The sequence below is a fragment of the Aythya ferina genome (assembly GCF_964211825.1).
Source record: "Aythya ferina genome assembly, chromosome: 25".
NCBI lineage: Eukaryota > Metazoa > Chordata > Aves > Anseriformes > Anatidae > Aythya > Aythya ferina.
The window spans coordinates 1,324,562-1,349,689 of record NC_140323.1 but is presented as its reverse complement, the minus strand read 5'-3'; the positions used below and the strand labels follow the sequence as shown (position 1 = coordinate 1,349,689).

The following is a 25,128-nucleotide window of genomic DNA, read 5'->3' as shown; positions in this document are numbered from 1 at the left end:
AAATGTAGGAGCCAGCTCTGACATCCAGGCTCCCAGGCTCATGGGGAATACACACCTTCAGTCAGAGAGCACCGTTTCATCTTTTTCTTGGGTCGGTTTTAATACTCCTCTCCCCATAAGTTGACAAACCCACTCTCTGTCCATCCAGAGGTAAGGATCTGTAAAAGGCAATTCAATTTTACAGGCCATAAAGTTTTATGTCCACTTCTTGCATTTCTTCCCTTTTGTTTATGATTTCAGAAAAATCTCGCAGCCTGCAATCTATATTTTGTGTCTGAACATCCATAATGCAAAGCTGAACTCCAGCCACTTGTTCATGGAGGAAAGCAGAGCAGAATGCCCAGCTGGGGTTGCAGCATGGCTTTTAGGTGGCAGACGGGAAATTTGGGTTCTGTTCCCAAGCTGGATGCTCAGAGCCAGCTGGTGCTTAGAAGCAAGGAGACCAGCCTCGGGACAACCTTTCCTGTGGGAGTCATCAATTCTGCACCACTGTTCAATAGCTTCCCAGGTTATCTCATGGTAATAAGTTGCCATTCTGAAAGCAGTATTTGTACACAGTGTCGGTACTGAGAAAATCCAGATGCTCATTACACCCTTTCAGCAGCAAGGTCTGGAGTTTTCCCTTTGAATAGCTCCCATTTCCTCTTCTGAGAACGACTTTATGCATATACAAGCCCAAGATTAAAGACAGGAAAATACCGTGACATTTAGAAAAGATGTAAATAGAATAACTCATTTTGCCATCTAGGCAGGAGTCTCAGGTTTGACAAGTCCTTGTGACTCTGTGGCTCACTCACAGCATTACTCATCACCCCTGCTCGTAAACTTCCACCTAGAAAATAACGTAATTTAATTAGAAATATGGAATTAGCCTATTGCAGTCACACTTGGTTAAGCCAAATCAGTTTGTAAAGTCTGTTGTCATTGGGGCTGAAAATACCTGAAAATACCATCAGCAGCCTGATGTTAGGTGTGCGTTACGGGGGTGATCACACTACATCATCCACCATATATTCTTGTTTATTTGCTTCTCTGCCCTCCATCACTCTTATTGTACTCACCACAACCACAGGCTTTTCTTCTGTAACCTCCCAAATCTCTCTGCATGCCTGTAGGACTTTCACTCAGGTATGGCAGTCAGGGCTCCTCGCACAGCATAAAGGACTAGCCCTGGGCAATCCTTACCTGTGATGTTTATTATCAAAAAATAAAAAGGAAAACCATGAGGATTGTTCCATATTTAAACAATAAACACAAATAAAGCCATCTTGGTTTGAAGTTCACAAATATTTTTGAAGGCAAATAGGATGGGAAGAGTTTAGCCGGCAAACACTGATTTGTCGTGCAGCCTGACTAGTGCTTTTCAACGTGCTTTGATCCTCTTCTTTTTTTTTTTTTTGGCCCAGGCATTAGATAATGCTTTAGAAGCCATTAGAAAAATAATGACAATTGAAATGCTTTGAAAAAGTGACAGTTTGATAGTCTAATAATAGCCCCTACGCTGATCTGGAGAAGGTTTTTGTTGCCTTTTTGTATTAATTATGTACAGTACATTTCAAAATGTCCTTTCCTCCCCAACAAATAATGTAACCCTTTCAGAGACCTGCAGTCCTGGAAATATGAAATACATGGATGCTAATGTAAGCATATCTAGCACATAGGGGTACTTAAAGGTGTACAAACACTATAAAAAAGCTGGCAAAAGATGCTGTGAGGTTGAAAGGGGAAGAACCAGAGAAGATGATAACACCTTAGGTTAAATTCTTTGGGTAGAAGACAGCCCCAAAAGGCTGGCCATGCGGAGTGCTCCTGCATGGTCCCCAGGAAGATTTTTCTCTAGGGAGAAAATACGTCCCAAAGGGCAACGTGGATGGGAGCCCACATTTCATTGCAAGATCTTGTTTTTGCAAGATCTTATTTGGCAGCGATAAATGAGCAACTTTCAAGCCTCAGAAGCGATTAATTTCTCACTGGAGCTGTCTCTGAGGCTGTCACAGCCTGACAGTCCTGACATAAGTGTCATTTATAATGTCACAAGTCTATTACACATAAATGTCATTACACAATTGCTTTGAGGATGAGGAAAGGTTTGCTGGGGGAAGAGCATCTGATATTAAGTCAATTATATATCTTAATGTTATTGTTCAGTTGTCCCCCCTCATACAATTACTTTACGTCTGATTTGTTCATTTTGTGCAAATCAGCAATTATTTATTGCAGTGATACCAGTAGGCAACCCAGGTAGGCTCGGTGTCATTAAAACTCTGGCACAGGCTTGCACATGTTGCCGTGATTGATATCAACCTGAGGATCGTGGTGCTTTGATAAGGAGCCATCCTGAAATACTCCATCCTCGGCCTGCCCACGCTTCTTCCCGTGCCTCTCTGAAAGGCGCCAGCATATGGGTGAGCCGATAAATCCTCCGCGTGGTTTTGATAAAGATGGCTTGTTTTAATGAGGATGACTTTTTGTGCAGCCGAACAAAAGAGGCTCTTTCTTGCTAGAAGGACAGAGGAGTTCAGCAAATTCCCCTGCGCTGCACCTCAATTATTCCCGAAAATTGGCATAAATGTAGCCTTCGTTTAGTTCTAACAGGCTTTCATCCTCCTTGGCCCAGACACAAACAGGACTTACGCTGGGGCTTGGTGCTCTGATGCGATTTGAATGCATTTATGCATACGAAGGGGTAGCGATGGAGCCGCCCGGCTGGCTCGGAAGGAGGAGGACGTGGGGCAGTGCTGCAGTCCCCTGAACAGCCGTGGGAGCTGAGTTGAGGTTTGAGCAGAGGTCGCCTGAATCCAGCTCAGTTTTGTGAGCTGGAAATGAAGCTGCCTGTTAGGCTGCAGGCAAAGACCTCTTCTGAGGGCGCTTGGCATTTTTGTGCTGGCTTCAGCAAAGGGAATCACGCTGTACCGCAACCCGAGCTGACTTACAGGCATGTAAATACAGAAAAAGGCCCCGAATTTCCATGATAATCCTTCAGATTTCTACGGAGAAAACCGAGATGAGAATCAGGCCTTTTAAATTGCTCCCTTTGCCTGTTTGCTATTCTGGGAAGCTATTGTTCTCAAAGGGACATCTTTAAAGCAAAAGCTGGTAGAATAATTTATCTGCGAATAATTTATTCAGTGATTGATGGGAAAAGCTGCTGAATAAATAATTCACTGAATGCTAATGGAACATCAGAGATGGCCGAATAATGAAAATGTTTATTTGCAAATAATTTATTCAAAGAAAAATGCTGGAATGTATCAGCTCAATTATTCTTGGTGAATAATCCAGTCATTCCTACCCGGCCCACTGTGACATGTTGTACAAAGATGTTGTTTTTTTTTTCAACTAAACGAAAAAATCTCCAGGTAGCTAACTTGTGTGTGCTCCAGGTGAGGAGCTCTGATCTGCTCCTGGGAAGAGCACTATGAGAAGTTGGGGTATGAAGGCCCTCAAGACTGAGCTAAAACTAAAGTACAAGCCCAAACTCTACACCCTAAGCCTCGTTCAGCCCCGATTCAATCCTATTATTCACAGCAGTTTTATGATCTGAAATCCTCTCTGTAATTCTAAGCATTACCCTTTTTTTTTTTTTTTTTTCTGAAAAAGCACAGGACGTGGCCCTCTGTTGTGTGTCTGGAGACTTCACTTCTAAATCTGCACTGACTGCAGCAAAAATAAATAAATTAGCCAAAGCCAAGCTCCCCAGCAGAGCTTCCTGCACTAAGCATCGAGTACATGATCGGAGGGGCCTGGCAGGACACCCTGTGTGCTGCTGGCACCGAGGGCATCGCAGTCCTCAGCTGCCCCCTCTGCCAGGGGAGCTCCTGCCTGCACACCACTCTACGGCAGGTCTCACGTGCTCCTTGAAAACTGGATTGATTTTATGCTGATATTAGAGCGAATCCAAGCAAAGTCTAAATTATATTTTAAAAGAATTTACCCTTTTATCTCTTGACCTTAGGCCTCTCCCTCTCAGGCAGAGAAATCAATCTGGACTAATCTACTGGCCAATAAAAGTGAAAAGAGGAACCCACATAAGCATGTATTTTTTATTCTTTTAGACGGTTTTAACAGAGACACATATCAGACATCCCCAGCTTCCTCACACCTGAGGAGCAAACATTGTCCTGAGAGGTCCCATCTGAGCTGGGGGAAGAGGTTCAGGTGGGAGCAGCAGACGCATGGCCCCCAGGCGCTGGGTGATTGAGGAGCTTTGCAGCAGGGCCTGCACCTTCCTGCCTCTGCAAGGGCAGCAGCATCCCCCCAGCTCCTTCTGAAGGCCCAGCTGCAGGAATTGAACAACTGGGCAATCACCTGGCACCAGGGAGCTGATAAAACCAGCAGCCTGGGCTCTGCCTTGGCTTGGTAGGTGCTCGCTGCAGGAGAGGCTGTTACTGTAGGGTTTTATTTATTGATTTTTTAAGTTATAGCAGCTAGTACTAATGGCAGCAAGAGCTCCTTCAGCAGCTCTCTGTACACAGGAACCCTGGTTTTCCTTGCTCAGGGTTTCAGGCTGCAGGGACGTGGTGTGACTGGGAAGGAAACGCTCTGCCCTCTGGTGCTGGAGGAGCTGGCTGGCCAGAGAGTGCTCAGGCTGGGATGGGGCCTCAAGATGAGCAGATAGGTGATGTGAGCATCTAATGGGGGTCTCTTCAGATGACTGTAAAGTTACAATTGTCAGAGGAAGACCTGAAGCAGGGTATTTACAGTCCCTCTCTTCATTGTTACCTGCCTGAGCCTCCTAGGGCAGCAGCACCGTGTGTACAGGAGCAGTGCAAAGGTAAGCTTCACCCAGTCTTCTGCCATTTCCAGCAGCCCCCTGTTTTTCTGACTCACTTGTCCTATTTCTCCTACCTCTTTTCCTCTAGCTTTGTGAGCATGAGGCAGGGTTTATAAGCAGGAAAGTGTACAACCACCTGAGAGTGTAGCTCTTTCCTTGCCCTCCTGGATGAGGGCGGGGAGGTCAGGGATGATGTGGCTGAATTTGCTTTTTATTTTTAAAGCTTTTTTTTAAAAAACTTCTAATTGGTTGTAGATTCATGCTCTGGACTAGGGCTAAAGATGGTGTATCTGTTGTCCAAAACGTTCTGGTTGTGTCTGCTTTTCATAGCTTGCAAACAACCCCTCAATTTACATTAACTGCGCAGTGCTGCAATCTCAGGTGCAGATCAGGTCATCTTGCCCATCTTTCACTGCTTTATCATCTTGTTTTCTCCATTTCTTCCTGTGATATATTGAAGTAAGCGACATTTTCAAGAGCAGGGGCACTAAATCATGTATGCTCTGTGTATGCATAATCTGGAGTATCTGGTCCAGAATGCTAACGAAGGCACATTGGCAGAAAGAAATTGCCAGAGAGACCTTGTAGTCAGCTGGGACATAAGTAGTGAGAGGCAGGAGAAATCACATCTTCTCTTAGTAACGGGAGTCCTTCTAATTGTCTGAATAATTATCTCCTCGTGCAGCCATAGGAAGGCTTTGAGGTCAGGGTCTTGCATAGTGGGGCTGCAAAACTCATGGTGGAGCTGAGTTAAGCTCTAGGTGACTTACGAGCAAAAGTACAGTAGGGGAGAGTGTAGGGGGGGAATACGTGTGTAAAATCAGCAAATGTGTTAGTGACTGAAGTGCAGGGACCTCGTGACACTCACCTCAGAGCCTAACTTGCAAGTCCCTGCCACTTTTCAGAAGCCTTTCAGATCCCCCAGGACTGCTGGGTGCATCAGATGTGGAAATAGCGTTCGTGCAGTGGGGCTGGAGGCAGGTGGAAAAGGCCCCATCTGTGCCTTAGTCCCCTGGGAATCTAGAGAAAACTTAATGTTGAGCCAGATTTCCATCATCTCTGCACTACCCTGCCTAGATCTTATAGAAAAAAAATGAAGGTAGCTGTGCTAAGAACCTGCTATTATATTTTCTTTGTGATTACACCCATCCATATCAGAACCAGCTCAGAGTTTTTTATTCTCCAAATTTCTGGCTGTATTAGCACTGTCAGAATCCCTGATTTATCACCTTGCAGGGAGTCTAAATGCTTGTCAGTGCCTTACTTTGCATTTTTGTTCTGGATTCAAAGCTGAAAGCACAGCTGAACTGAAAACTTCTTGGATGCTGAGAGAAATGAAAATCTCAATTTTAAAAAAAGTATGAAAGGACCATAAAAATAAGTCTTGCACTAAGCAGATCAACTCACCCTGCTAACAAGGAAAAAAAGATTCACAATGAGAAGCTGCTAATACAGGCTTCAGTTTGTGGGAAATGAATTAAAGATGCTGTTGGAAAGAACTATTTCATTTAGGTGTTTTAGTGGCATATAACAAGTAGCTATAGGTATACTGTAGTAAGCTAAAATATTATTTAAAAGTTAATTCATATTTTTAGCATATAATTTCTAATTAACTTGCAGTAGTTATCTTGTTAAATGTCAATTAAGTCTCGGAGCATTCCTCAAAGGTTTCCTGTATTCATAAAATGTAATTATACATCTATTGCTCGTGTAACCCTTATTACTAGTATAATCTACAGCTAAATATATCTTTTACATGCTAATTATACATCGCTAACTGCTATATTGATAATCAGTAATTGATTTGGCACAATGGGTTGTCACGTTACCTTTCCAAATGTCAACCGGAGGTATTTAGAGTTACGACTTCTGGCCAAAGCTCTGGGCTCTGCCCGCTGCTGGAGCTCCCTGCGCTGCAGGGCTGGGCTGTGGGGGCTGTGTGTAATCTCTGCTCCTTCCTGGGTTCTGCTTTTGTTGCAGCTTTTGTAGGTAGGGCTGCAGAGCAGGGTCATGTCGTGCCTGGGAAGGCACAGCAGGTCGCCTCTTGGTGTCTTCCAAAGCACCAGCTCAGCTCCATGGCTGAGCAGCGCTGACCTTCCTCTTGCAAGGCAGGATTAATTACACATGAGCAATTAGCAGAAAATACCTGAAAGCCCAGTTTGCTGTGATCTAAACCAGTGATGATCCAGATGGAAAAAGGGGAGGGGGGGGATATAATCTGAGAAGCTGGAAAGGCCTTAATTAGGTTTGCACATTTCCTACCCAGCAGTAACTTGGAGCAGATATTATTCCCTGTCTCTGGTCTCGGCTAACCTCTGCTCCTCCCTCCCCCTTTGCTGTCTGAACAATATTTACTGATGCATCAATGCTCTCTGGAGTTTGGATCTTCCTTGTCCCTTGCCACATCCGTATGTGTCTGTGTTGGTATTGATGTTATTCATACAACGATCATCTCCTTCCCTTGTCAGTTTATATTGAACGTTTCACATAGTGTAATTTTAGCGAACGAGTATCATCCTCTGCTGTTCCCATTTGTGTTTTTTTCTTTTGCTGGAAGTGGTATTTAAATTAAACCGTGCTTTGTTTTTTTCTTCACTCTTGTTTCCTAAGGCAATGAATTCTGTGGATCTGGGAAATAGAATCAATATGAAGTTGGATTGTCCTTATGAGATCCTCTTAATATCCCAGGAGGCCAGGCTTTGTAAATCAGGATTAAGAAAAGGGGAAATTACTGAGGGTAGGATTCTTCAGAGGGCTGTTTGTGTGCACATCATGGACAAATATTGAAATGTGCAAACATAATCCAGGGAATCCAGGGTTTTGTGTAGCTTTAATTGAAACAGTTTGTAACCTTCGTTCTCTGCAATCTTAAACGACTCTTTTTATCTTCCTTGAGTTCATGTGGTGGCTTCTACTGCGCATCATGTTCATAAAATATACAAAAATTCAGTGCTATTTGGAGCCATTTCTTATCCAGTGACAGGAGAAAGAGATGGCAATTCAAATAATAACACTGATGTGGCATTGAACATCCTCAGAGTGCTGAAGCTTTGTCAAAAGCTCTGTGGCCACTACCAGGGTGTTTAAACTTTGTGTGGAGATACTCTGAAAGTAAATGAGAGGCTTTCTTAATTCTGAATAGCTTTTATTGATATTTTGAAGGCAAAATTTTCCAGCTTGCTCACAGCATTCCCTGTCCGGAAAAGTGTTTGCTTCAGCTGTGCTCGCAGTTACTCCATGGTACTGGTGGTTTCATAACAGGGCTCTCTTCACCAGAGTTCATTAGGAATAAAAACTTAATTGAATTAAGGCAGTTATCCATGCAGGAGCAATTACCAGTGGCAGACGTACTCTCTCCAAGAAGACAGGTTTGCTTATTCGACAGGACCGAGGGAGCCTGGCCAGCCGTGGACCCAGGGCTGCCCTGCCAGGTGCTGCTTGGGGCTCGCTGTGTCTCTCCTGCTCCCTGCTCCCTTTCCAGGCTGTCGGCCTTCTATTTTTGAACACAGTTGTTTCTTTTTCCTCTGGCAAACTGCTTCATCAACTGAATTGGTATTGCTTGTGTGCTATGATTTTTATTATGTCAGTGGCTGCCTTCGCCTCCCTGTCAGCTTGTGTCACTGCTGCTGGGGGACAGGCTGGCTGTGGCCGTGCCGCTCGCCTTCCCTAATCGCTTTACATCACTTCCTTATAAATATTGATCCCTCCTGAACAGCCGTCTCCCAGTTTTCTGCCAAACCATCTCCTAATCCTTAGTATTAAGTGTTTGTGGTGTTCTCGGTGAAGTTAGCTCCAATGTGCACCCGCCACGGTGGGGGATGTTTGTGCCAAACGAGGGCATCATGAGCAAAGATGAGCCCTCATCTTCAGGTTTAGTATTTTGTAAAAGACTCTTTGCAAACACTACAATATCCCAGCAAAAGGCCTTCCATCGGGACAGTGTAGTTTCTTGTTAGTTCCACAGATGCATCAGAAATCAGGCGGAAAAGAGACAGGGATGTTTGCAAGGGGCTTGTCCTGTTGCACAGAAAGGGAAATGTTTGAAATCAAGGAACTGCAGTAAGCCAGGACTTCTGAAACTGGAATAACTTTGTTTCAGGAAATTCCCTTGGGGACTATAAGCATCAGGCATGGAGATATTTTATGCATAATCACTCAGATAAATTTCCGCCCTCTCATCAGTTATCACCATGTAAGAGTAAGGACTGATATCAGCCTCAGCTGAGCAAGGTGCTGTGGTGAGTGCAGAGGTTTTAGCACATCAGCATTTCCATCTCAGCCCTATCACTTCAGTTCCTGATAACCCTGTCTTGTCTGGTACAAGTGTAGACACCTCCCAGAGGCCCTGTCCAGCCTCGTATCTCCAGTTCAGTTATAGCACAGGGAGGAGAGATTGTGGCAGAACTCATGCAGAAATCTAAGCTCTGGCCCAAAGGCATTAACTTCTTCCCATTTGTATTTTGGTTTCCAAAGGAGATTGAGAACAAGCTACCTTCCCAGCCAAACTTCAGTATTTTGGACTTGTTTGAGAATTTAGCCTGTTAGCGTTTTGGAAGTCAGATTTAATTAGAGATCTTGGTGGAGTGACAGTGCTGGGAGAGTGGGGGGCTGCAGATTGAGGCTGAAGCGAGGGGGGAACCTGAAGACCAGGAGCTGCAATAGGAAGAGCAGAAAAGGTCTGAAGAAGACAGGGATCAAGTAGCGAAGATGAGAGTTGCAAGAGTTCTCTTCCCATAGCACGTGGTTCAGTTTTACCTAATTTGCAGTCTTGGCGTTTTCCTTTCCTTTGATATGCTCATATATTTACCAAGCTCCAGGAAAAAAAGAAGAAAGAAAATGGAAGTTATATAGATTCAGTGTGCATAACGAAAATGTGATACGACATATTCCCTCTGAGTATTTTCAGAATAAAAAGGCAGAGAGAAATCAGATAAATGTACCAATAGAAGGCAGCTGTCTGCCAAAGCATGTTTTAAATATCAAATTTGAATATAATAGTATGCATAGTTTCCATATCAAATTATGACATTATTGGCAAAGACTAGAAGGTGACACAACTCAGAGTCCTCCCACATCCCTGGATAAGAGATGAAACAGCCTTAAATGGAATAAAAAGCAATTTTGTAATCAAATGCAGGATTACAGATATTCATGTGGTTCAGACAAGGGAAATCTAAATGAAGGGAAACGACTGATTATTTTTTTTAATACATATTTTTTATGCTAGGGTGAATTTCCAGACTGACACCATTGCCTCCTGTGCACCTTGCGTGTGGGCAGAGGGATTCAGTTCAGGCCAAGGATGTTTGCTTGTATGTAGATGAGTCAGATTGTATATTTAATATGTCACATACTATTGACTTCGTAAGCAATAAGATAATAACGAGAGCAAGAGCATCTGGAAGTGTGAAACAGCTCTTTGTTAAATATTGATGATTTGGTCTTATAACGCTCCCAGTTAGCAAACGGATGGAGTCTGGGGCTGCAGCGGTGTGCCTTAGTTCAGGAATATGGAAACATCTTCTCTTGGACTGGTAGAGCAGTTTAGCGAAGACCACTGAGAAAAGCGTCCCTGTTGGGTGGGGTGGTGGGACCCTCCTTGGGGAGGGAAGGCTTCCCATGGGGTTCCCTGCAAACAGCACCGTGGATCAGGTGCAGTTCAAGGTTGTGGCTCCCTCAGACACAGGGAGAGAGAGGAAGGAAGGGGAATTTTTTTCCATGCCTAAGAAATATTACTCTAATATTTCTTTTTGCTTTTGCTGCTGTTCCCTCTTGACAGTTCCATATAGCTATGGGCTGTCTGTCAGTGCTTCACACACACAGACACACACTCACTCAGAGGGAATATTTGTTAACTACAACTATCTGAGGCAAAACAGTGAGGTTCTGTGCTGAAAAATTTTTCAGATAACTGCCTGGGGCACCAGACATTTTAGAATCAAAATCTGGAAAGTCAAGTCATTATTTCTGTTGTTTTAGTGCCTGCTTTTATTCTCTTTCTTATTGACTAATGTTCCTTAACCCATATTGCTGTGGGTGGTTTTTTCACATCTGCGCTATACAGAACTGTTCAAAAAGCAAAAAGGACTTTATTTAAGTCTTTGCAACATCTCCTACTTTGTATTCCATCACCCGTTTCTTTCCAATTCCCATCTCCTTTTTTGACTGCTATGGGCACAGCCTCCAAAGCTTCCACCTGAGACATGAATGTGAAATTTGGGAACACGGGAGCAGAAAGGAGAACCCTTCTCAGCTTCCTGTGATGAAGCCCACTGGACCTGCAAGAAGATTAAAGCAGGTACAGGCCTTTGTGTTCACATCAGGTCCCTAGGAAAAAAAAAAGAAAGGGACTCGAGCCTGGCTGAGGGACAGCTCTGCCTGGTTCTGGTGCCTTTGTGTGGCGTCAGGAGAGGATCGGCCCCGAATGTGGGAGGCTGCTGATGGAGAACGCCCTGCGTGAGTGCTTGCTCTGGAGCTCTGGGCTGTTTCCTGGGAGGTCACTGCGATGTGGTACAGGTGTCAGGGAAGAGGTTTCCCTCCCAGTGCAGTTTTTGAAGCCCTTTCAGGTGCAGGAACTCCTGGCTCATCCCTGGTTGTGCTCGTTCGGTGCGCTCCTGCCTCAGGACTCAGGTCAGGGCCTCCTGCAGGCTGTTAGAGCAGAGTGCTGAGCTGCTGCAAGGTTACACTTAAGTATGTAGACAACAGCTAGCAAGTAAATAAAGTGCCATAAAAATGAGGAGAAAAGGTAGGACATGATGACAGCCGTGGTTGCTTAAGTCGTCTGTGGCCAAGACCCCCAATGGTCTGTGGGGGTCTCATGGGACCATGTAAGAAATTAGCGGTTGCTTTTTGATTAAAAATCAAAGGTAATAAAGGTATTAAAAATAAATAAAGGACTGGATGTGAGACTTGGAGGAGGATAAAATATTCTTTTTCCAGCAGCAGAGTAAGCAGGGAGCTCAGCCTGATCCTCCCCTGCTCAGCGCCTTGAAGCCTTGATGCTTTTGTGAGCACCACAAATCAAAAGGACAGTTTGCCAGGGTTCATGGTGAGGGCTTCGCACGCGCTGTGAGGACAGTGATGGAGAACACTCCTGAGACCGGCTCTTCTGAGCTCAAGAGTCTCTGAGGAAGTCCTACAGAAGGAGAGGTTTTCAGGGAGAGAGAACAGCTTTTTTTATGAGCTCTACTAGAAATGCACAGCCAAGTTTTTTGGTTAGACAGCCCTCTTAAGGCATCTTTCACAAGCTGCAGGAGTGCCAGTTGTTGTCCCTTGCTACCTGTAGGCCACAAAAAAAATAGATGTGAAGAGCAGGAGTCTGGAATAGTTTCTTATTCCTTCTCCACAAATTCAAGTACTGAGCCATGGCCTTGTTTGCCTTGCACAGAGCGCCTCTGCCTCCTCTTGGGAACATCCTGGTTGGCACCAGGACTTGGGGCTGCCCAAAGCCTGCAGCCCCCAGCACTGTGACGAGGAAGCAGAGGCCTTGATCCTGACCTGCCCTTGGGAGAAATCGGGGGCTGAACCCTGGGGGTGACCAGGGAGCTGCTTGTGGGGCCCCCCTGGGGGTGAGGGAAGGACCTGGGGCAAGGGGCTCATGTAGAAAGATGCAGCGCTCCTCTGCTGGAAGGCAGGGCTTCATTTGTTATCATTATCCCAATTTTATGGTTGTGTTCCCTCCTTTAGAGGTAGGACTGATAGACCCTTGGTAAGCTTTAATCACACCCTGTGGTTTCCTTGGTAAGCCCTCAAAGCTGGGCTCTGTTCTGTGCCTCATGGAGATCTTAGGAGCTGAATATGATTTCATCAGCAAGGCTCAAAAATGTTTTATAAAAATATGGCAGCATGATCTGATAAGAGAAATTGTTTTAGGTCCTAGAGTCATTCCTTACATTTGATGAAATTCAGCCGGGTCTATTTGCAAATACTATTTATCGTGGCACTTTACTTGTATGTTCAGACTTGTATGATGAGCCGGCCGTTCGACTGCTGAGCAAAACGTCTAGTGTGACGGAAAAACTGCACTGGAAAATTAAGGCTATAAACTCGTTTACCAAGATTGGGTGGAATCGGGTCTGTCTGCAGTCTTTCCCAATGAGATCTAGCCTATATAATGATGCTAAAGACCTTCATCTAATTTCTCGGCGTGTCAGCGAGCGATAGGGCTCTCAAAGCAGGGCTCTGTCGCGCACCGATGTGCACGCCGTGCAAACGAGCTGCCTCTGAACTCCCTTAAATTTTTCCCTCTCTTGACAATAGCCATAAATAATAACACGGTTGCACAGAAATCATTCTAACAGCACAGAAACAAATAAATATATTAGGCTTGACAGCTTAACTGCGAGGAGCCGTGTGTCTGGCCGTGCGGGGAGCCGCGCTAGAGGGGGCTCTGAGACAGCTCAGCGCCGGCTCTTCCTCCTGGCTCGCGTGTGGCTCTCAGCACCACTCGTGTAGCCAGGCTGTGATGCTGCCATCCAGTATTTAAGTTACATTTTTAAGTTAATATCTCAGTTTCTTCTTGTCTTTATGCAGCCAGGGACACAAGAGCAAGGAAAACTGCCTGTAAAAGGGCTCTGGTCTTCTGCGGGGTTTCCAGGAGCTCGTGTGTGCGGCTGGGAGCACCTCGTAGCTGTGTGGTGCTGGGCTGAGCCGTGCTCTGCGTGGTGTAAGAGGTGTGCAGTGCTGGGGGAACCACAGTGACCGCGGTAACAGCGGCAGTGGGGCTTAAATTCAGTTTCTAGTGATAGTCCTGCTCTTCTGATCCTGGGGCTGTGAAGGGAGAGGCTGTGTCTGTCCTAAGTTTTCTGTACAGAAGGGAGATGCAGACACTCGGTGCTGCCATGAGGCCAAATCCCTTGGGATGTGGCATGCACCCTGCCAGGGCTCTGTGCTCTGCCCACAGCCTCGCTGGGAGCTCCTCAAATTGACTTGCCTGAAGTGTGGACAGGGCCGCATCAGAAGCTTGCTGCATCAGTGTTACCGCGTGCTCATGGCTTTCTAGGAGTGTCTTTGGCAGCAGAGCTGAAAGGCCCATCGATTTTCTAGGATTGTTTTCCAAGCTGCTCTGTGCTGTGTGAATTGCAAAGCCTACAGATCCCAAAGCCATCCCCCTTCGCTGAGAAGCAGGAGGGGAGGTTGTGTTTCATTGCTAGAGGGCTATGCAGAACCCCAACACAAAAATAAGTTCAGCAGAAAGGTGGCTGGGTTTTGTTGTCAGGCATGCAAGAGGGGCAAGTAGATTGGGAATGAAGACCTGGCAAAGCCTACAGCATTCCTCTGGGCATTGCTCATGGACCTCTATGGCATGGACTGAAACTGACTTTGTCTGACTTAGGAAAAGTTTTAATTGTTTATAATAAACTATGCACAGCATGCAAATCGTGTAAGTGTCAAAAGGTTCCAAAATGGTAGCAGCAAACTGATGTATTTATTTTTATTGTACGTGAAGATGAGCTGTTTTTTTCCAATTGGGTAGTTGCTGTAATAGAAATATTATACTGACAGCCCAGCTTACTCCCAAGCCTAATGCACTGCAACTTTTTTATGCTGATTTCAGGAAATACAGCTCCTGTAATTTGCATCCAGATATCAGGAAATGATGCATTATGAGAACATTTCATCTATCGCCAGGGACAAACCCACTGAAATCACTTGTACTAACAAATTTACAGATAAAACTCTTTTTATTTAAAAAGACTGTTGTAGAAATTGCAATTTTTTTCCTTTCGTCTGAGTTAAAAACACTGGGAATTTCAGATGCCTTTGCTGAACCCAGTGGTAAACAGGGGGATGGTCCAACTGCAGACCCAGGGTCAGAGAGCTGCTCGGAGTTTTCCAGTCTTCCCTTAATTTTCTCCAGAAATACAATAAAGGGCTCGTTGCTACTAGTGATGGACGAAGCCAGAGCACTGTAAAATCAATCCAAGTGGGAATTTTACATTGGAATTGGAATGCAACAAATAGTGCATTGTGGGTTTAGGGTAAATGAGCTTTCACGGTTTGAGCAGTGTTTTTTTTGGAGGGCTGGGTGTTCCAAGAGGTCTAAGTGTTTATTATATTCTGTTTTCATTTGTATGCAGCCTCATAGACTTTAAGAGCAGATCGGTCGTGAAATATTCATCGACTGCTCACTACTGGACTGTCAATTTATAGTTCTGGCTCTGTCCCTTATAAACATTTCCAACAAGTGCTGAGCTTAAAGAAAAATAGGGGCAGCGCTGAGATGTGGGCTCACAGTGCTTCCAGGTGATGTTCTCAGGTCAACTGCTTAGGTCTGGTAATAGGGAAACATATCAGATGTCTCTGCTTTTGCTGAGTTGATGCTTCTTATTCTTGTATAAATAGACAATAAATGGTTTTCGTAGCTGTCAGTCTGGGCTCTACAATGAGCAGTACAAATAAGCTTAGAGTAAAGCTGAGGCAATTGGAGATGATGGTGCTTTGATACAGTTCTCTCAAGCCAACTTGCAACCTAAGCAAAATTACATACAGCTTTTGCCAAGCTTAGGATTTCTAAAAACGCTTTGATTTCTCCTTCTCCCTGCATTATTTGGCACTTTGCTTGCGGTGTGCAACCACAGTGGGCGTCAGGAATGGAACACACATGTGAGAATGGGAGTTTAAATGGTAACATGACAGACATCATTAGATTATTTAGGAAATGGAGAGTGGTACGGGGGTGTGATGAGGGGGAAGCAGTCCCATACTGGAGTAGGCTGAAGGACTGATGAAGTCAGATGCTTTGCAAGCAGCATTATTCACCAGTGGAATTGCTGAGTAAGAGAAGAAATACCTACCTGAAAAGGGCTGCTCTGGGATCATGTCTTCATGCAGACATTTCCTGCTAGATTTTTTAACTGGTGCTCAAGCAACATCACTAAAGCTCCAGTAGTTCACAGAAAACATAATGCTAGAACTATTTCAGCTAGAAGTCTCGGCAGTAATGGCTTGTGCTGTTTTGCTTAGAGGGTTCTCCGTGCCCAAGTGGGATTTTCCCTCCTACAAAAACAATGAGCAGTGATTTAGGGCCTGGCTTTTCAGGAGGGCTTAGGATGAAGAACAAGTAACTTTCTGATGTAACTTTTAATTTCTTCCAGGGTTTTTCTTTTGACAGTTCAGAGGCTTTTACACATGAGAACAGTGCATGGGGAACACCCTCTTCACTGCAGCTGGTACCTCAGGGCAGCTTTTTCCTTGCACCTTGTTGTTTGTCCATGTTAATGTTGCTGGGTTCTGAGGCCCCTTCATGGAAAGGTGGAAAAACAACAACAAAAGCTGAAAAATGCCAAACTACCAGATTAGCCCTCCTTGGCAGGTAGCAAAAGCTTTTTTTCCTCTGATGAATGACTCAGCAGACACGAGCTCTCATTTTTAATGGAGGCACAAAGAAATAATTCTGGTCAGGATGCAATGCTCAGGCCCCTTTGATGAAATGTTGGCTTTGTAAGATATTGGCTGGACCTTCTCCTGTACAGGGTATGACAGTGCAGCATTAGGAAAGGAATCACATGGTTAGGATGTGTGAAACTCTAATTTTATTTTGCTGTCTCATCGTGTTACAAGAAAATAATCACTCTTGTATTTGTTCATTGGTTTTGGTTTACCGATTAGCCTGGCACCTGCATTGGAAAGAAAACAGGAAAAAAGTTGTATGTTTTGTCTTCCTACTTGCGTTACAATTAATCTGATTTGTGTTCGGGCAATAGCCATTCCCCCTTGCAGCATGTACAATTCCTTCTACATAAATCAATCTTTGTTTAATTTTATCCTGTACTGAATTTGACCAAACCCTCAGGAACTGGTTATAAAAACTGTACAAGTTCAGCTTTTTATTTTGATCAATTCTGAGCTCTGTAGGCAGGCATCTCGTAATCACTGTTGAAGCGTGGTACAGTAGTGTTTGTTGGAAATTGGACAACAGATTTTAATCATCTGTGCCGTCTGCGTTGTTTTATGTTTTTGAAATAGCGAGTAAGCTAGACATTAAGGTAAAACACCGAGTACAAAAGATTGCAAACAAGACTTTTACATACTTTTTCTTATTATTTATCATTTAAGTTCTGCATGACCATTGTGCAATGCAGCTATGTTATAAGCCCATTATAAGTTTCTATTAAAGAAAACTTAATTTTTACACATATAAATCTCTGATCCTATGCTGGTCTTAAACCACACAAGAACAAAAAGGAGGACATACACCCCACAGGACAGAGAAAAGCACCAAAGAAGTTCCCAAACTGGCTGTAGGCGTTGATTCTTTGCCAGATTATGAATACCCTGATGTATTTGTATGAGTGGAGGGGCAGCAGCTGCCGTGCCTCAGGCCCCTGGAGCGGGGCAGGGCCGCACGTGAAGGCATCCACGTGGAAATCGAAACTGGGGAGAGCGGGCTCTGTGCCCGTGGCAGTGATCGCTGCTCACAGGTGGGGAGCTCCTTGAGGAGAGGGGGCAGAGGCAGCTGTGTGGTGGTGGGCGAGGAGCCCACGGTGCCCTGCCTGCCGAGGGGCCTGGGGGGGCTTCCTGGGCAAGCTCCCGGTGCTGGGGTGCTGGTCGTCCTCCAGCAGGGCAGAGAGAGGCCTCGGGCCCCAAACCGACTGGGAAGTCGAGGGGAAATCCTCACTAAAGGCAGAGCTGTCCAACTACAGCTTCTGGAGAGTTTTTGCATTTCTTGATGAAGCTGAGGCCAGGATTTTATTTTTTTCCAAATTGCTTTCTCCTACCTGATGGTAAATGAGTCCAAAAAAAGATTTCTGTCATGTTACAATAGAAAAGGAGACAGATTGCACCATTCCTTCATCTCTCATTTTAATACCTGCCAATACCGTTTTGCAAATCCTGGAAAGTGTAATATTTGAAAAAAAAATGTAGCTAACATGAGGTTAAAAAATGTCTTTAGTGTGTAAAATATGAATCTGGATGACACATAGGCAGCTGCAGATGCACTAATTTGATTTCATGCCTTAGAATCAACTGTTCCCCTGCACTGAAAGGCACATTTACATCCATCTGTCAAAGTCTATTCCTTGTCTTTTCGGAGTTACTCTGCTCTTGTTTCACCCCGTGCTTTGTTCAGGAGGGTGAGTTTGGATCTACGTTTCAATCCCATCCATATTTTTCAGGAAATGATGGCAAACTTCCTCTATTCTTACTTTCTTTCCTCTTCTGAGGCTTATGGATATTTTATTACAGGATTATTAGATGCAGAACACAGGATCTGAGTGTTTAGGTTTTAATCCTCATGAGCCAAAGCCCTTCCTACAAAGCTGTGTTGAACGTGACGTTCAAAGCCACTCGATATCTATAGCAGAGCTCGGCATCTGTGGAGGGCAGCAGCCTGCAAGTTGGGTTATAGACCCAAAAAGGTGTAAACCCACTTCTGCAGTGTGCTCTGGGCCTGCCGGTGTGATCGCTGAATGAGCATGTAGCATATTCCTGTGGGCACAGCGGGGGTACGGCAGTGCTTTGGGTGGGTGATGGAGAACTTCCACGGGGACAGGCCTCGCTCTCGTTATTAATTCGCCTGACTGCGTAGAACACAGGGTAACTGAAATCAAATTGAGATCTTGTCCTACATCCTAGGCACCAGCAAAATCAATGTTTTGTATTCTCATCACAGCGTGAAATCCTGAAGATGGAAATTAAAGGTGCCTGATAAGCTGCTAGGAGGGAGCTGAACCTTCTCTCTTGTTTTACTTTGTGGTTTGGAGTGAGCAACTCCCATTTATCAATAGCCAAAATTATTTTATGAGTTAATTTTCCCATTTAGGAACAGCTGCCATCCATTAGCCCTCAGATACTCATTTACAATGTTTTGTTAATGGTGGTTGGACCTGTCTTTCTCATTAAAGTGTTGATAAACAAAACAAAAAAAAAAGAAATGGAAAGTTAGTGCGAGGGCAAAATGGAAGTGAGCTGCTAAGGCTGTAACGCCGATAGGTGGAAGATTTTCTTGCTGCTACTCGAGGTAACAAGTTCCTTGGTATTTTTTCCTGGCTGTTGGGGAAGAATCAACTCTTGGTAGTAGAACTGGTAACAAATTCTTGGCAAAGAGGGAAAGAAAAATCAGAGGTCAGTGCTGAAGCTGCATGAAGCTTATTAATTTTTGCTTCATGAATTTTCATAGCGCTAAATTGACTTTAAAGTGGAAAGGTAACTGTCATGTCTGTACTCAATGTATAATTACTCAAAGTTACTGCCAGAAGATACAACAAAGATGAAATGCAAGGAGCCAGGCTCTGCAACCCTTACTTCTGTTGGCGAGTGCTTGGTTATGCTGCTTGGATGTCTCCAACCAAGAGTCACATGTGGAGGGGGACATTAAAAGCCATTGGGGTTGCAGCATGGCTCTATATCATCCTTAGCATTTTTGTTATTATTTTTCTTTAACTCTTGGTTCTTTAAATACCAGCTGTCATCACAGGGGTCAGGGCAAGATCTGTAAGTGTTAGCAGTCCTGATACGTCAAGGAAACAAGGTAATGATTGGGGTCAGGAAGTAGCTTATTTCTCTGGAAAAGGAACCAGATGTTTAGTGGCACTGTGGTGTATCTGTAATCTTGAAGCATCTTGATTTTCTAGCAGAGACGCAAAAGAGCTGCATTCAGTATGGTTGGAAAACCTGATTTCTTTGTTGTGCAGGAGTTTGCTTAAGATGCACAAGGTGTGTTACGTTTCAGGTGATCTGTTCTGATGGGTGGGTACGACTCCTGTGCTCCTGTGGAGAGAGATGGTATAACGCAGTTCCTGACAGAGCTGGGCAAGAGTGATGACTTTGGGAATGTTTGGCTCTCCGAGGGCTTTCGCTGGGGCAGAGCTGCAGAATAAGGCATTTTGGTCAGGGGGGAAAATCTTGCCTGGCTTGTAGTGATTGAGTGCGGCTGGGCTCTGAGCCCTCAGCTACTGAGGGAGAGCATTTTGCTAGCACGAGCTGTGTGCTCTGCTAGTCCCTGCTATAGGATTCTTCTGTTTGTTTTCGTAGTGCTGCCAGATGGAATGTGAGAGAATCTTCTCATTCGCTTTTAATTTCACGTCTTCCAGTCTGAAAATTAAAACTGCTTTCTCAGTCGGACCTTTACCTTTTACATCACAGAGCTTCATCTCCCCCGCTACTTCCCAACACTTAATGGGCTTGCAGGCAGTTGAACCACGAGACAGAGAGAAGAGTGAAATGATAATTCATTCGGGATGGAAGCAGGAGGCAAAATGTAATCCATCATATCTGCTCTATCTCATTATGAAGGTGAGATACAAGAGAGGGCAAGCTGTTAATAAACTGGTGGATGAAGTTATTTTACCAATCTGTTACAGCAAGCAGGGATAGACAGGGGTAGAAGTGCATTATTCACACCTTCTCCTAATTTTTTTCTTCCTTATTCTATGGAAATGCCTCTGCAACGCCAGTAAAGCAGTCTGGCTTAGGGAGCTGACATCCAACACCTCACACCCCCGTGGTTTTCTGCATCTTGGTGAATCCATCGGGAGCTGCAGGAGGGCATCGCAGTGAGGGGCTTGATGGCTGCTGAAGTCACAGGGTGGCAGGGCTCGTGGTGGCTCCTGTGGGATGTTTTTTTTGCCCAGGCTGCCTCACCCCTCCAAGCAAAGCTGCCCCCAGGATCTGTGCCACCTTCCCCTGCGCTGCCAGCCAGCTGCCCCCTGGATTGAGGAGGGTGTGTTGGTCGCTCAGGCAGCCGAAGTCCTGTGCTGTGCTGGGGGGTGCAGCCCACGGCCCCTGGGAGCTGTTGGCAGCAGCAGCACCCCCAGCACCGTGGGGATTGGCGACCAGAGGGGCTGGAGCATGAGGAATGTAAAATACTTGTACAGCTTCTCCTCGCGTGTGTGCATTGCAGCAGGGGTTGAATCTGGTCAAGTTTAAAAGCCTCCTCCTAGGGAACAATGCAGGCACTTGGAAAACACTCTTCAGCAACACCACGGATGTGTTCGTTTTGCCCTCTCTTTCTCTACTCACAAAAGTCCTGTTCCGTCTTCTGCTGTCTCCCCTCTCCAAGCCTCTCTCTGGCAAGGATAAGGCCTTTTTTCTGGAGCCTACAATGGGCAGATTTACGATTTCAAGGCCGTCGTTTTGTGGTGAGCTGGACTGCAGCACAATGCTGTGATTGTGGTTTGTGTGCCTTGTGGTCAACGCAGGTAAAACTTCTGAAGAAAAATGTTTCTATTATGCATCCAAAACCTGTGCAGGACTTTTAATGAAAAGGAAGGGTGGCAAACCACACGAGCATAAGTGGTATTCTCTTAAAAAGCCCTGCGTGCACAGGCATCCATCCTTCCTACTATTTTTGATGCATTGTTGGGGGTTTCCACAGAACTGTGAACATTTTTTATGCAACTGCTTTAAAAAAAAATCTCACCTGGGCAAGGCTGCCCTGACCACTGGGGTCTAGGGCAGGGCTCAGCATGACCCCAAGCCCCCCTTTGGGGCCTGGCACAATTGTTCCCGAAAGCCTTTTCCAGGCCCCAGCGTAGCTCATGCAGCTGCAGGCTTGGCTGTGGCTTTGAACTTGGTATCTTTATTTTTGTTATAGGTTCAGCAAGCTGTAACCGAACTCTACCAGTAACCACCCCGCTATGCGCTGTGCCTTTCCCTTCTCCGTCTTCCTCCTCAGCTGTCACCATCCCTGCAAATAGTAACAATAATGCTAACAGAATAACTCGCTCAAGATAAATGAGGTTCCCCAGTCCAAAAGACTCACTCTGCTTCCACCAGGGAGGACGAGATTGAGACATAACCTCATTACCATTTCAGCATGATCACAGTAGGGCTGCAGGGGTTGAGACTAAATGTTTTCTAATTCAAAGGAGAGAAGAGCAAATTTACAGATAATGACTTTATTAAATTTAAGCTACTATAAAAATATCTGGGCAAGGTTCAGTGATGACATGAAAATCTGTTCCAGATTTTCCTTCCCAGGACATGGGACTTTGAGCAAGTTGAGAAGAATAATGAGAAGTTCTCACATAGCTTCCATTCCTTCAATACTTGGACTATAAGCAATTTTTAATTGAATTTGAAATCATTAGAAGACTGGATTTCTACATGCACAAAGATGAGAAAAATAGTTTTGAAAATGGCCCATAAGGGACCTTCCCAGGAAGCTTTGCTGATGTCAGCTCTGCTGCTCATAATGTCTGAACTCAGAAATTCAAGTCAGCAGAAGCCTGGATCTGAAAGCAGGTGAGCAAATGCAGGGAGCAGTTTGGTTCTGTCAGCCTGAAGGAACCAGGCACAGCCTGGAGCCCTTCGTCAGGAAGGAGTGGGTGGGCTGAAGGTGCTTTCGTGTCCTTTGCTCACAGTAAGTGGCTCAAAGTGTTATCAGAAATCCTCGCTTTCATTTTTTGACTAGAGATAAAGGCAGTATCCTAAAAGTTGCTTTTACCGAAAGCACTAATTATTCCTTCTTTGTCAGACGCTTCACCAGGGCTTGCTGACTGATAACCTCTCCTCTCCTTGGAAATTTTCCTTTCCAAAAGAGGACTCAAACACTTGAGAGCCAATTTGAGGGAGATGTCAGAACATGCTGAGCTAAATTCTGAATAAAGGATTTAATTTCCTAGAGCTGCTGTCTGGCGTCTTTCAGAAGCTCAAAGCTCCTTCTAAATAGGAAGAGCAGAACGGAGCGGGATGTGATGTGCATATTCTCCAGCAACAACTGGACCTGAGCTGAAATCCAGTGCATGGCAGAGAAAAAAGCACTTGTGGTGGATCCAGGCAGTTGTTAGCAAAGCTGGTGAGATCGTCAGTGCGAGGAGCTGATCTCTGCCAGGCAGTGGTTCATATCTCCTCGGAGCCCATAGGTCTCCTGGGTGATGCAAGCAATCTTATTCAAATTTCAAGTTCTTGATGACATGAAGAAGGCATATGTTACTGAGAAATTATGATAAATGTGTATTATCATCATTTAAGCTATCCATCAATAAGCACTTTCCTGAACAAGCTGGAGGAGGCACTTAGTGTTTGAAATGTGCTCAGCCCGTGGTCCTGGAGGGCCAGGCTGCACATCTTGCCACGGACAGACATTAATGAAGATAATTGAAGATGTTATTAGGAAAATGTGTTTGTTATCAGAGGTTGCTTATGGCATTATTACTCAGAGTTACACTTCATTAATATCCATTTTTCATGGCTTTGCTTTGCCATTCATTAATTGCATGACCTTGTGTCATTGGAGGAAATGTCAGTGATGGAGGAAAGAAAATGCACTCAGTGCTCTGCTGTCCTCGCATGCTGTGGTTTGTCAGTCCCCAGCAGAACCCCAGTTTTCAAAGCTTTTATAGCTTGGCTGTAGAACTAAAAAGACAAACATGTCTGGTTCAGGTGCTGAACATACGAATGTTAAGTCAGTGTTAGCAAAATTGTGCTGAATAGTTTATTGCCTCTTGTAAAACCATCTCATCAATTAATAAGCAGCTAAATATTAATTGGCAGAGCAGCACAATTCCTCTTTATAAAGGCAAAGTTGCTTCAAATTTTATTGCAAAATGGACACTAGCAAATGTTTTACTAAATTATTGGCGCTGCTTCCTGACTTTATTCTTTGATTAGAATCACTGCCAATTTTTTTCTGTAGTCACATTTTCTTACTGGAATTTGTTTTTGATAAATATAGCTTAGTCAAACTTCCAAATGTTAACATTTGGAGAAATGTCAAAATTTCATTCATTTCATATTTCATTTATTAATGACAGTACTGATATTGAATTTGGACACTCACAAATTTCTGGAAAAGCCTTTTTTGGGAAAATATCTGCAAGACAGATGTATGATGATCATTCTGTATATATTGCTTTGTATCTAACACTTGGGAAACTTGAAAAACCTTCACTGGATGTGGTTAAGAATCTGGATGTAGAAAACTGGAGTTTGGAATCTTTCCTTTGCTAATTCTCAACTCCATGTAATTAAGGAACAGAATTTCCTTAAGAAAGGAAAGCAATCAAATTCCAAAGTAAATACCATATGAAGACAACATGATCTTTGCCATAGCAAACTGGTCTACCTATTCCTGACATCAGGAAGTGGACAAGTGGAAGTGGAGCAGGCTGTGACACTAATTAGCAAAAGGCATGGCCTTAAGTCATTAGTAAGATGATTATTTGGCAGGCTCCTGTTAGTTTTTATAATATCGACAGTTTGATTAATATGTTAATGATCTGAATTTCCATATTGAGTTTTGTCACTTTAATTTGTCCAACAAGTCTACAGGCAGAATATTGGCACTGAGATCTATAGAAGAAGTGGAAGGCAGCGATCTCAACCGAGTGATGGGGCTGAGCCCTCCTTGGGCTCGGGCCACTCCATGCAGCCCTGCGTGCGTGGGGCTTACTCCCAAGGTAAAGTCCTCCTCCACTGCTGGAAAATCAGTCCCATTATGCTTAATATTTGCTTTGCTTGTACCAAATTATTCTGAATTATTTTTACTTCTGTTTCCCAATGTAGCCACTGTTCAAACATTCATTTTATTCAGTACTAAATGCATCTAGAAATCCTGCTCTGACCTCACTAGAAGGATAACTGCATGTGAGTTAAGGAATGCTTATGGCCAATGGCCCCAGCAGAACGTGGAACACTCGGGTCCCTTTTCCTCCCCAGTGCAGCCTCAGGGTTGCTCTGCTCCCTCTCAGGGTCTGCAGCCCCGGAGATGTGCCTGGTGCAGGTCAGCAGCTGCACTGCAGGGCTCCCTATTCCCATGGTGCTCCCTTCTGGGGTGTCCTTGCTGCCTTCCCCTCGTGTTCAGCGAATTTGTCTGGAACTGGAACTTCTCCCAGGGCAATTTCTGCAGGAACTGGTGTGCTCTGACATGGGAAACATTCCTCTGAAAATCTCCCTCCTGTGCTGATGTCTTCATCTGAGAAACAAGAAACATCCCTTCATGCTTTCCTTACAGACACCAGCTTTTCTTCTGCTGTGCCTTGTTTTTTCTCGCTGTAGTTTGTTTTTGCTGAGAGCTGAGTTCCAAAAGCATCTCAGTTAGATGGAGACAGTCTCTTTATTAATGCACTGTAATATCAAGTATATTAGCATCAAGTTCTCACTCAACTGTAAGTGTTACTTAAGGATATTAATCAACTGCTGCTTTATTTTAATGGGCTAATTTGGGATTAATGAATATAGAGGCTTGATTTACGGAGAGGTCTGTGATTTGTAGCTTCCATGGCACCTTCCTTTCCATTTTCTTTTGCCACAGGACTTCAGCCAGGCTGTAGTTTTTGGAGCGAGTGGCGTTAGGTGCTTCTAAGCATTCCCTGCTGCCCTTTGGGAACAGCTCTGTTACTTCACCTGTTCCACGAGGGTCACGGAGGATTCACGTCCCTCAGCCCAGTCCCCAGGGACCAACGCTTGCT

At 44.6% G+C, this 25,128-nt stretch overlaps 1 protein-coding gene across 3 annotated transcripts in view; it reads left to right on the top strand.

Annotated features, from left to right (window-relative positions):
- LOC311423740 (uncharacterized protein) overlaps positions 1-25,128 on the top strand; it is a 239,522-nt gene that overhangs the window by 60,246 nt on the left and 154,148 nt on the right. The window lies entirely within an intron of this gene.